The following is a 14,149-nucleotide window of genomic DNA, read 5'->3' on the forward strand; positions in this document are numbered from 1 at the left end:
CTTTCTCTTCAGTGCCAACGCTGCAGCCAGATACTGCAGATATTACAGCATGTGCTTGGTCCGACTGACTTTTGGCTGCTGGCAAAAAGCAGCATCAATCGGATACTAATAAAAAAAAAAAAATCAAGAGGTTGATAAAGAGGTCAGAGCAGCTTAGAGTATCTGATAGCATCATCCAATTAGGTCACAGATGGAAGACTGAAGCTTGGAGTTGTAGTCAGTCACAGTTTGAGGGGTTTTTGTTTTGCTCTGGGCAACTCTTAGTCTTAGATGGGCTATTTTAAGCACCAACCGAGGCAAGAAATTTGAAAGCAAGTTATTTTGTCACAAGTGCTGAATTAAAAGCGCATTATATGCTAGGATTTCTAAAACGCATTGCCAGATATTTGTCATCTTAATGAAATGATCTAATTATGTTAATTTAAGCATTAGGTTGGAAAGACATCTAAATCAGCTGAGCTTCAAGTTAGTATATAGTGCAAAGTAATAATTAGCAAGAGTGAGATTTCAAGTCAAATTGTACACATGTTGTGTTGATTTTTATATAGTGTAAAGTATATGATGTTTAGGAGCAATACATTCTGTAAATGATAGGAGTCTATCAGTGTAGACACTGGGCAGGCCAACCTAAAATGATGCAGTAACTAATTACAGAGCAAGTTAACTTAACTTACTTTTGGCTTCTGCATCTCAGTTTGGTCAACAATACATATTAAGTTGAGCCTCAAAAACAATAGTGAATGAGATGCAGCTGAAATTAGTTAATTATTGTGTAATATGTTTAGTCTGTGGCTCTTCCCCCTCCCCCTAAGTTTGTTAATTGTTTATTCCCATCCATAGTTTAGTACTCCCCCAATCACAGACTCTTCCCAGACTAGAAGACTTTTGACAGTGCTGAGTTTATGATGGGATTACTTATTCTCTGGAGTACTTGGGGGAAAATTATGATCTCCTCATTCTTGATGAGCAGCAGTTAGATTATTGTGCCACTCTAAAGATGAGGAATAACAAAACATAAAAGTTCTTAGTAGATTTACCACCTGGTTTCTTTCTTGAAATGAAAATGTATATGGTTTCTCAGCTCTAGAGTGGCACAACTATCTAACTGCCAGCTTGTAATTGCCCTCTATGGTCAGGAGTCTGCGAATAGGAGGCCAGATATATACATAAACAGTAAACAAATTGAGTGGAAAGAGCCACAGACTAAACATATGATACAGTATTTAATCAATTTCAGCTAGCCTTTTAGGCTGAGCTCATGATGCACTGTTGACCAAACTAACATGCAGAACTTAGAAATTGAGTGAACTCAAAAATGCTCTGTAATCAGTTACTTTCTCATTTTCAGTTGAGCTTGACTTTCAAGTTTTTACAGTGTAGAAATGGACATGAATAAAGAGAAGGGGCCATAAAAAGAGAGGGGGGAGGAGAGAGAGAGCAAGAAATGGAGGGGATTTTTATTTTTCTTTCAACTCAAAGGGTTAAAGCCATAAGCCGTAGCCATAACCATAGAGAAAGAGAGAGCAAGAGAGAAAGAGAGATGAGTGTTAAACAGAATTTAACCACCTAACAGCAAATCAACCCAACCCAACCCAACCTTCCGCTAAACACTGAGGGCTGCTGTCCATTTCCTCCACTCCTTATATCAGATTGGATCATTTCTGCTAGTTCTGATTGGCCGGTGTGTGCTTTTAGCCAAACAGGGAAGCTCTCAGTTCTAAACCTCTTTCTAAACACACATAACCTTTTGACTAATTTGGATAAACCTTCCAGATCCCATCTCCCTCTGAAAACTGAATGTTCAGACAAGCGTCCAAAACGTTCCTAATCTGTCCCTAAACAGACTGCCAATAACCAGATTTAAACAGATCTAAACCGTGTAACTAGTCTGTATTGCCCTGCGTCCCCTGTCCCTGCCCCCTTCCCCATCTGCAAACTCAGAGGGTTAAAACCTGACACGGTTTGTGGGAAACCGCTGTTCTTAAATAATCTGTCTAATTTCGTGTAATTGGACGACTAAACGTTTCTAACAGCTTTTTTGAAAAAGTCTTTGCAAGAATAAGGTCCCTTTAACATTTACTGTCACACCTGAAGATGTACAGCATTAATGATGTGTTTCTGCTCTGATCTTTTCACTGTATTGTTACTGATTGTGTGACTTTATATGGGTTATTGTTGAACTGTGACTGCAAATGTATGTGTTTCTATCCTGAATGCAGCCTATACCATTTTTCTCAAATCTCACACACACTGTCTACACCTTTAATTCTCTGTTCTTGACTTTCTGACCCCTATAATGGTCCAGGCTGCATACTGATATTGTGTGTACTCTTGGGTCTCCCACACAACGGCACTCTAAAATCACACCATTCAAATTGCATTCTGCACCTCTGCTTAGAGCATAGCGATGCTATTTGTTTGTGAGAAGTTGGCATAGCAGAGGACAAATTCAGCTCAGGATTAATAACAAAACTGAAGAGAAGAAAACCCACACACTGAGTTCATGAGTTTTAGTGTAGTTTTTTTCTGCACTTACGGAGCCTCTGAAGAAGCAATGTGTATTTTTTTTCAGGAACAAATCTGGTCAGCACCAGCTACTAATAGGTGAGCACCAAATACTATTAACTGAGCACCAGATACTATTGACTGAGCACCACATACTAATAGGTGAGCACCATATATATTATCTACTAGCTATAAGAGAGAGGAGGAGAGCACCAGATAGTATTGGGTGATAGGAAGGTACGTAAAGGATTGGAAGATAGGAAGGGACGCAATTTTCCCTTTTTAGGTAAACATCTGGTGAGTACCAGATACTTTTTGGTAGGCACCAGATAATGTCTATATCTGGTGCTCACCAAATACTATATGATACTCACTTGATACTATCTGATGCTCTCCTAATAGAGTATCTGGTGCTTAATTTATAGTATCTTGTACTCACCTAAAAGTATCTGGTGCTCACCTAATTGTATCTGCTGACCTAATACTATCTGGTGCTCAATTATTACTATATAGTGCTCACCTAATGGTATCTGGTGCTAACCAAATAGCTTTTTGTCCTGACCTAATAGTAACTGGTGCTTACCTAATACTTTCTGATGCTCACTATTTATACTATTTGGCACTCACCATATTTGCTCTCCCTCTATTTTTTCCCTCTTTTCAGTTTTTCTTTGCTTTTATTTCCTGCTCTTTCTCACTCAGGTTCTCCCCTTCCAACCCCCCCCCCCCCACACACACACACACACACACACACCCTCTCGCTTGCAGACATTGAGCTAGATCAGAGAGGGCGTGTATGACTTGGTAAAGCGGAGGAGTTATAAATCCAAAATGGCAGTGGTTATAGCAGCTCGATGGAGGGGAAAAATAAGCTCCTAAAGTTTGCAGCTCCTCCATTCCGCTCATTCGGGTCCTCTCTCTTTCTCCTTTCACCCCTACAGCCCGCCCATTGTCCAAAATCCTGTTACCTCCCACCTTTCTCTGCATGTCTCTGTCTTTTTTACCCTCTTTTTCTCATCTTTCTCTCCTCCCTTTTCCCCCATTTTGCACCAGGTCTGCTGGAAACACATCACAGCAATCCTGCCTCACATTGTAATCTCACTTATTGGAGAGAGAGAGAGAGAGAGAGAGAGAGAGAGAGAGAAAGACAGCAGCAATTGAAAGAATAGGTTAGCCTCTCAGTGAGGGACAGAGAGAGGAGATAGGGAGAAAGAGAAAGCAGTATGAGATACTACAAATAAGCACACTGAATCAATTTCTCTTCTTCTGTTTCATCCCAGTAAACATGACGGCTGCAGCCGATGAGAAATATTTATTTGGTGTCTCTGCAGACCTACAGAGTCCACCGCTGTACAACCAGAGCTTCGTTTGGAGTGTTATACCAAGCGCTCAATTTAAAGAGGCAGACTCCTTGTAAAGCTGCCATCCCTCTTTCCACCCAACTGAATGCAGTTGTATGTCATCAGTTACAATGTTTATTTGTTGTGCTAAAAAGGAAATCAATGGTTGTGTGAACAACCAGCCCCAGACTTATTATTAGTATTACTCTGGTAACTATAGCTAGTGAACTACATTTCCCACAATGCTGCAATGCTAATCGCTTCGGCATGCAGTTTTCCAAGCCACTTTCACGACCATAAAACATAGATAAGCCTATGTTTCATGGCATTGTCTTGTAGTGTCATAGTTATATGTTAAGGCGTGATGCTAGGTTGATTTTCAGGTAGCTGTGTAATTAAGAAATTATGGTTAACAGGAATGGTGGAGGTCAAGTTGAGGACTATAGAAGACCAAGAAAACTGTAGAATTGCTACAAAGGCAAAACCCCTGTTTGTCTGCAAAAGACTTTCAGGTTCTGGAGTGGTGGCGGTACTGTTCTACTGTGCAGTGATACCTGCACTAAGATTGGCCTCAATTAGAAGATGACAATTTTCAGTTTTCAAACATCTAAACAAGCCTGATGTGTTTTAGAAACAAGTCCTGTGGACTGTAGAACATTTTTGACACCTTTCCAACTGGTAAACACAGGGGCACATCGTTTATGCTTTGGGCTTGTGCTGCAGCCCGTGGAACAGAGGAAAGGAGGGATTTACTGATTCATTGAAATACCAGCAAATTCACACAAAAACGATCCCGATCCCGAACACACCTCAAGAGGTGTCCAATAATCTAAAGTCCATCATCATCAATCTGTGGATAGACCTCAGAAGAGCAGTGCATGCAAGACAGCCCATAAATCCCACAAAACTAGAAGCCTTTTGCATAAAAAAATAATTAAAAAGAAGAAATGTGATACTTTAACCTTTTGGAAATTGTTGGCCATCTTTTGCCCACTCAGCTTCACAGTATCAGTTAATTTTAAATTGTGACCAGGGGTGCCCAACCACCCACTTTATATAACCTGTTTTGTGGTTGATGTGGTGCAACAGATAACACCACTACCTGCCACTGAGCTACCACACCACGTGGGAGACTGGGGTTCGATTCCCAGTCTGGGTGACTATACTGCGCTACACCAATAAGAGTCCTTGGGCAAGACTAACACTACACTGACCCACCTCTGTAATACGAGTAACCTTGTAAGTCGCTCTGGAGCGTCTGCTAAATGCCATAAATGTAAATGTAAATGTAGCTGAATCTCAGTCTTCCACATGGATGGCACAGTGTTACTCACTACGCTATGGCAAATGAGTAACTCTAACGTGAACTTGTATAAAGTCAAAGACATTAGAGTAGACAACTTTTTCTTTCATCTGCATTTTATATCCTTGGCTTTGAGCCTCATCCCACTGTGGATTTTCCTTGCTTTTCTTCGCTGTCCACTATTAACACAGTTGCGAATTCGCCTACTTGTGCTGTTACAAAAAAAGCAGTGAAATTGAGAGAGTTGAGCGTTTAATTAGCACTGCATGCTTTGTGCTGAGGAGATAACTGCCACCCACTTCATAACCAAATCTGGCAGCCTAGTCCAGCCAATAGGAGGAGGAGAGGAACACTTAAGAAGCACAAGAAGTTTTTGTCTTTCTATTTCCTGCTTTTCTCTTATCCCCCACACCCGCCCATGGAGCCACCTTTTCTTCAAAGCTTCCGGACACACAGCTTTCTTGCTAAATTGCATCAGTCTGTCGATTTAAGCTTCACAAGAAAGCACTTTGATATTTGCACCATGTCCAGAGGGGTATTCCTGCCTTGCGCCCAGTGATTCTGGCTAGGCTTCCGACCTACCATGACACTGACCACAAGAATGCAGATAAGAAGATGGATGGAGGAGTGGATGCATAGATGTCCACCTACTCATTTATACAGTTCAGCCAATCAAATTCGACAGTTTACTCAGAATGGTGGAATGAAGAAAAAACATCCAATAAGCTGCAGTTCTGTGGACAAAACACCTTGTTGATAGGAGAGGTCATTAGAGAATGGCCAGACTGGATACACAAGGGCTACAGTAATATAGGTAACCACTCTACATAATTGTGGTGAGCAGAAAGGATCTGAATGCAAAACAGCATTGGGGAGGATGGACTACAACACCAGGCACTACAACGGGTTCCAGTTCTAAGAACAGAAGGCTGAGGCTGCAGTAGGCACAGGCTCGAAGCCTGGAAAACTTTGGAAGAAGCCTGGTCTGATCAATCTTGATTTCTGCTGAGGCACACCCAAGGACCCATCCTGCCGTATGTCAACAGTCCAGGCTGGTGGAGGTGATGCAGTGGTGTGAAGAAGGATTTCTTGGCACACTTTAGGCCTGTTAATACCGATCAATCATCACTTGAATTCCACAGCATATCTTAGTATTGATGCTGACCATGTGTATCCCTCTTTGGCCACAGTCTACCAATCTATACCATTTCACAAAGCAATGCCAAACTGGTTTCATGAACCTGACAATGAGTTCTGTGTTCTTCAGTGGTTCTTCCCAGATATCGGATCAGAATCCAATTGAATTCTTTTGGGATGTGGTGGAACGGGAGATTCAGAGCATGAAAGTGCTCCTGAAATATCTGCAGAAATTGTGTAATACAACTACGAGAGCATGTCTGAAGAGCCTCCTCCCAAGTTGAACACACTATTAATTCCATCTCTACTTTGTTCACATGTCTATGACAGGTCACCACCTTCTCACCCCCACTCTAACCCTGTCATCTATCTACATTGATTCTGTTACGCAACTCTGAGAAACATCGAAAAAACAGCTTTTCCTTTAATGGACATTCTTTTTGCTTGCGTAAACTGACGTTAGCACCCACCAGCGTTATCAGAGCTTCAATCAGTTAGGCTGTACAAAAAACTTCTCTCCTTCTTCCTTACTCAGCGCCTGGTATACGACACATAATGATCTCAGCACAGTGCCCCTAAGATACAATTTTTGTGACCTTTCTGCTCAGTCATCCGGTCTGACGCCCACTTAACTCTCCTGGATTTCAAGAATTCTGTGCATGCATGTGCACACACACATACACACATATAGACACACACACTTCTATCTCCCTGATATTCTGCAGGCTATAGTCTCATTACTCCCAGTGGCAGACCAACAAGCTGTGCATTAGTCACTGAAGCATAGCAATGCGCTGCCCACACACGCACACACGCGCACACTTGGATAGCCCACGTCGTAATTACAGACAGCGCCTTGGCGTCCAGCCATGCACTTCTTTTCTTACTGAGGTGAGTTTAGAGTTTATTAACATACGACTGGCTTTGTGTCCATCTTTGATATTTTTTCCCAGTCATTGCCCATGACTTACAGTGCGCCCGAGTACAGCGCCGAGAACACAGAGCAGGGCTAAATCGGTCAGATGAAGTCTGCAGAACGACCATTAAATCTCTTCTACTTTTTCTGCCGTGGCTGTTTTATTAGGTTATTAGGTTACAGTTATTAGCTGGGTAGCTATTCTCTATCACTCTTTCTCTTTGCACCTCGCTACCTTCCTCCATTCACTCACTTCCTGCCCTTCCTCCGCTCTACATGTAATTCCAAAAGTAGCACATCATAGATTATGCTCTCTTTCTCTCTCTCTCTCTCTCTCTCTCTCTCTCTTTCTCTCTCTTTATTTCCAACTCCTGTCATCTCACACATTCCTTTTGTGGTTCAAATCATCTACAAACATCAGCAGTCATCTACACCCCTTTTTTTCTGTTCTCTTGCTCTTCCCTGTCCTCTGTGTCTTCCTCTGTAACGCTCCTTACCTGTGATGAGTCAATTCTTATCTTGAGTCTCATCTCTGAAGTTATGGGATCAGCCTTCCGTCATCCATCACTGTGGCACCAAAAGAACACTGACATTCACACATATGCTGTTTATGCAAACACGTTTAAGCAATAAAATACACACAGAGTTCTACCTTTAAAGGGCTTTTTAACCATTTTTTAAACAGGGAATTTCTAGGAAGCAAGTGAACAGTCAGTTCTTGAAGGTGATGAAGGTGTTAAAAGAAGGACAGAATAGCATAAGAATCTGAGCCACTTTGACAAGAACCAAATTGTGATAGCTAGAGACTGGGTCTGGATAGCTACAAACATCAGGCAGGTCTCGTGGGTTGTTCCTGGTATGCACTGGTCTGTAAGTAAAGGACAACCTGTGAACCTGGCGACAGGGTTATAGGCATCTAAGGCTCTAATTGATGCAATCCACGGAGGCCCCACCTCACAGCTTATAGGCCTTAAAGGATCTGTTGCTAACATGTTGGTGACAGATACCACAGGATGCCCTCAGAGGTATTGTGGAGTCCAACACACCAGTATTAGACAGGTGGTATTAATGTTATGGCTGAATGTGTTTTTACTTGTAAAACACTGAAAGAAAAACACAGTTGAATACAGTTAGATTTTGTATACAACTAAATAATGTAACAACTTACCTAATAGTGTAATATCTATAACAGTATTGGTAATTGATTACATTTCCAAATTGATCATTTGTAATACCAAATATGCAATATTGATAATTGATTACATTTCCAGATTGATCATTTGTAAAACCTTATTACAATATTGGGAATATATTACATTTCCAGATCATTTGTGATATTGGAAGTTTATAAAATTTGAGTGACCTAGGTACAAGGTTATTACAGTTGTGGGATGGTTACATTATTGAGACTATCTTATTGAGATTATCTAAACACTTATACTTAATATTTAATATTTAATGTACTGTTTCACTTTGCTGTTAAATATCTCCAGGGACCCAGAGCATTCCTGCTGTGCCTGTGTGTCTCTTTTAGTTGATTAATTAAATTACACGACAGGCACCATATGATTTATTACACTCAAACCTGTCTTATGATAAGAGCGCTGGATCAGAACGCTGTACTTCAGACTATAAATGCTACAGGAGAGTAATCTCATCAAACATCACTTATCTGATTAAAACATCTGTGTAATGACATCCGTGCCTAATATATTCCCAATGTTATTTTATCTTTCAAATTAGAGAATTAAATGACTTTTCTGTTAAGTAGAAGATCTATAACATATTACGCATTCATCATGTCTGTTATATCTGACAGTTGTTTTATACATTATGTCTTTTTTTCTTCTCCTGTTTTTTTTCTTCTCCTGTAAAGTTGCCATTTTGAAGACACAAGATTTGTGCATGACCCTAGTCCATCCATGAGAGCCACAATACTAAAGCTAAGCTTCAGTCTTAACTTTATATGCTAAGTTAGCCCTAGTTATTTGTAGTCGTAACCAATCTTTAAATAAATTATTTAAATAAAGGCATGCCTTTAGGCCAGTTTTTTTGGTACGCCATGATTTTTGGTACTAGTCATTTTTATCATTAGTCAAAAGTACATTTATAGCAGACCATTACAAACAGTTGTTTGGGAAAAGTAATGTAATTATTACATATGCATTAATAAGTTATTTCATTTCAACATAAACCATTTATTTAACAATACTGATTAATTGTTACTTATATGTACATTTAATCACAGATATTAATATCTCATCATAATTATTTTATACATAGAAAATTGTATATCTTCAATTAAAAAGTTGTATATCTTGGATAGGAATGTTAGATTAGATAGTGATTAGATAGATATGTATGTATATTGAATTGGCAAATTGAATATTTTAGATTAATATTAAGGTGTAGATTAGATTTTAGATTAGATGTATATCTTAGATTGAAATGTTGTATATTTTAGAATAGAAAGTTGTATATCTTAGATTAGATAGTGACATATCTTGGATAGTCAAATTGTATATCATAGATTAGAAGGTTGTATATCATAAGTAGAAAATTTAATATCTTAGATTAGTGACTAGTGATTTATCTTGGATAGTCAAATTGTATATTTTAGATTATGAAGATCTTAGATCAGAAAGTTGTATATCTTAGATTGAAATGTTGTATATCTAAGATTAGAAGATTGTATATCATAAATTAGAAGGTTGTATATCTTAGTTTTGAAGGTTGTATATCTTAGATTAGAAAGTTGTATATCTTGGATAAGAAAGTTGTATATCTTAGATTGAAATGTTTGATATGTATTAGGTATTAGTGTTTTATATAAGAATACTGTATATCTTCAATTAGAAACTAAGTTTAGTTAGTTGCAAACAATGTACGTCATTATGGTTTTGTTATGTTATTATGTCTGTCTTTATCATCTCTTTAACAGCTTACAATAAAATAATAATAATGCATTCATATATTAATAATTGTTATTTATGTAAGTGTAAAACACTAATCCTTAATCCACATTATATTCAGGCTTTATATGAACTTGCTCAACACTGCCCTCTACAGCAACACGTCTTTTCCTGCTCTCAGACTGTTTGTTGAGATCAAAGCCCATGACCTTCTTCCAACTGTAATCCAAGTGCACAGAGTCTCTCTCTCTCTCTCTCTCTCTCTCTCTCTCTCTCTCTCTCTCTCTCTCTCTCTCTCACACACACACACACACACACACACACACACACACACACACACATATTGGCAGCATTTTGCTTTCCAGAGTCTTTGTGGCTCTGTCTGCTCTGCCTGAACCTGGATTGTGTGTGTATGTGTGTGTGTGTGGTTAATTCTCATGCTCTACTGATTCCCCTGGAAAGTTCTGAGGCTTTCTGGGTCACACTCTGAGCTCCTCAACAGCGTCTTTACCCAAACAGCCTCTGTCTCTTAGCCCCTGCAGCCCCTGCAGCCCCCTGCCCCGCTCCAGCTTTCAGATTGAGGGGAGTCAAAGGCAGAGCAGTATAGGGGGCTTTACTCTCAGGCCCAGCCGCTTCATAGGAGGGATTTTAGTGGAGTTTCCGCCAGATCTCTAAAGTTTAAGGGACTCAAGCAGGCAGGTTTCCCCTTGTCATTCAAAATCTTCCTTTTTAACCCACCTCTCTACTCTCTCCTCTTCTCCTCGTCTCCTTCCACTGCTTTCATTACACACCATTATTCCCAGTTCCTCTATTCTCCTTTCCTGAGCTGTCTGTCGCTCTTTCTGCTTCTTCCTGCCGTCTATACTGTGTCAATCTGCTTTAGACACCAGGGAACGGGCTGCTGTCATTGTTTCCACACCAACACACACTGATACACACACACACACACACACACACACACACACACACACACACACACACACACAAACACATAGAAGTGGGGTAAAGAGGTTTTAAATAAAACAAAAGTGCTGGAGAAAGGAGCTAATATAACAATGATAAGGGGGAAGAGAAAAAGAGAGGGAAAGAGGGAAGGAGAGAGAGCGGTGGAGCAGAAGAGGGAGAGGTAAATGGACATGAAAGAAAGACATGTAAAAAGAAAGAGGTGGAGAGAGAGCAATGGGAGAGAGAGGTGGAGTAGGAGAGAGGGGTGAGAAAGAAAAGGAGAGAGAAGAACAAGAGAGAAAGACTTAAAGAGAGAGAGCGAGAGAGAGAGTCAAAAGGGGGAAGGAAAATAGAGAAGAAAGAGAGAACGAGACAGAAAGAAGGGAAGAGAGATGGAAAAAGAAAGCGAGGGACGAGAGAAAGAGAAAAGGGGAAATAGAAGGTGATGAGAGATTAAGAGAGCAAGAGAAGGAGAGAGAAAAAAGAGAATGAAAAGAGAAAGGGGAGAAAGAGAGGGACAAGAGAGAGAAAAAGAGAGAATGATAGGGTGGGTTGACAACGAGAGACGGGGACAGCGAGAGAGGGACAAGAGTAAGAGAAAGAGAAATAGAGAATGGAGAGTTGAGGGTTGAGAAAGAGAGAGACGGAGAGAGAAGGATGAGAGTGAAAGAGATAGAGAGGGAAAGAGAGGGGGCGAGAGAGAGCAAGAGACAGAGAAAGAGTGAAGAAGAAGAGGGCGAGCAAAAGAGGAAGGTGAGAAAAAGAGAGAGAACAAAAAGAAGGGATGAGAGAGCAAGAGAGGCAGGGGAGAGAGAGCTGAGAAAAGAGAGAAACATGGAAAGATGGAAGAGAGGTTTGGAGAGTGAGTGTGAGTTCTTAAAATAAATGCATGCTCTCTCTCTCTCTCTCTCTCTCTCTCTCTCTCTCTTTTTCTCTCTCTCTCTCTCTCACACACACAAAACATTTCATCTTCTTTAAACACTGTGTGTACATGATGGCCACTTGCCCTGAATTGTGTCTGTAGTCATCTGTCACTTTTCATTTGACCAGACAGCACAAAACAATGGGCTTATCAACGACAGACACACACACACACACACACACACACACACACACACACACTCATTAGTGTCTTCTCAGCCTGTGGCATCTTCAGTTTATGAAGATAAAATTGGTTCTGTGAAGCAGTAGAAGCAGAAGACGCAGCAGATTTCTTATTTATACTTCTGATTTCGCTTCTTTGAAATCTTCTCATATACGCAAGTCCTCCACCTCTCCTCCTGCCCCTCCTCTTTGAAGACTTGATTTCATTGCCCACTGACACCTCTTCTTATTGCCAGCTGAGTTTAACTACACACACATCCTCCAAAAGCTCTTGAAGCTCTTTTTTTATTTGTGGAGAAACTGCCACTTGTCACTCCTAATGATGGTGCAGTGCTCCACCACCACTTACTAGAAAGCCAAAGGCAAAAAACTGAGCAGTGTGTGTTTGTATATAATATTCAGACAGAGCGGAATGTGTGGGAGACCTATTGAGTGTGTATGTATGCGTTCCCCTTTGCCTGTGTCACTTTATTAATAGAGCTGATTGATAGGAGTTTTGCATTGGGATCTTACTCATGCACCACCTCCATTAGCATTAGGTTGGACCAGAAGGTTCAACCAATTACAGAAGGCCATTCACTCGATATGTATTACAGTCAGATTGTAAAACCATACATTTTAGATTCATACTGGATTAAAATTCACATTTATTACTGCATACAGTGTAGATTCATACTGGATTAAAATCACTCTACTCACTGTAAAACTACACCCACTGGAGATTCATAGCGGATTAAAATCACTTCACTCACTGTAAAACTACACCCACTGGAGATTCATACTGGATTAAAATCACTCCACTCACTGTAGAACCACACCCACTGGAGATTCATACCAGATTAAAATCACTCCACTCACTGTAAAACTATTATAGACATTATAGATTCATACTGGATTAAAATCACTCTACTCACTGTAAAACTACACCCACTGGAGATTCATACCAGATTACAATCACTCCACTCACTGTAAAACTACACCCACTGCAGATTCATACTGGATTAAAATCACTCCACTCACTGTAAAACTATTATAGACATTATAGATTCATACTGGATTAAAATCACTCCACTCACTGTAGAACCACACCCACTGGAGATTCATACTGGATTAAAATCACTCCACTCACTATAGAACCACACCCACTGGAGATTCATACTGGATTAAAATCACTCCACTCGCTGTAAAACTACACCCACTGGAGATTCATACTGGATTAAAATCACTCCACTTACTGTAGAACCACACCCACTGGAGATTCATACTGGATTAAAATTATCCACTCACTGTAAAATTACACCAGAACTACAGACAGTTTAGGTTCATGCTGGATTCAGATTATTCCACACACTGATGATTCATACATCACTCCACAATCTTTGCTGCCATACTATAAGAACTGCACATGCTTTAGATTCATCCTGGGTTACACTTATTCTATAATTATAACACTTATCATATTAAACCATTCACTCTGATGATTCATACTGGATTAAAGTAATTACATTTATTAGAGTAGTGCTGGAAAAACAACACACTGGATTCTTACTGGATTACTTTCACAGTTATTACTGTCATACTGTTAAAAGTATGCACTCTGGAGATTCATACTGGTTTAAAATAACTAATAAGTACAAATAAATTGTTTGTTTATTAAGAAACATCTCAGGCAATTACATTATCAGGTTATTACAATCAGTAATAGCTAATAACAAACAGCTAATAGCTAATAACTGACTTTGAGTATGATATAATCTACAGAGATTTGGTAGTTAGTTCTAAATGACTAAACTATTATCAAATCTAATAGCTGAGATTATTTAGCCCATCACCTTACAATCATATTTAAAAAAAATTATTATTTCATTACGGCTATTAAACACAGAGGGACTTTTCTGTGTAATCCAGAATTAATCTTAATCCCTGTCATGGAAACCGGCCCTAGAATGTATAAATTGAACACTGGAGTAAAAGTACTGTAATGTAA

The 14,149-nt window shown here is 39.7% G+C and overlaps 1 protein-coding gene across 17 annotated transcripts in view; it reads left to right on the forward strand.

The window, feature by feature from the left end:
- LOC140546486 (neurexin-2-like) overlaps positions 1-14,149 on the forward strand; it is an 819,352-nt gene that overhangs the window by 778,037 nt on the left and 27,166 nt on the right. The gene's annotated exons all lie outside the window — the stretch shown is intronic.

The sequence above is a fragment of the Salminus brasiliensis genome, chromosome 24 (genome assembly GCF_030463535.1).
Source record: "Salminus brasiliensis chromosome 24, fSalBra1.hap2, whole genome shotgun sequence".
NCBI lineage: Eukaryota > Metazoa > Chordata > Actinopteri > Characiformes > Bryconidae > Salminus > Salminus brasiliensis.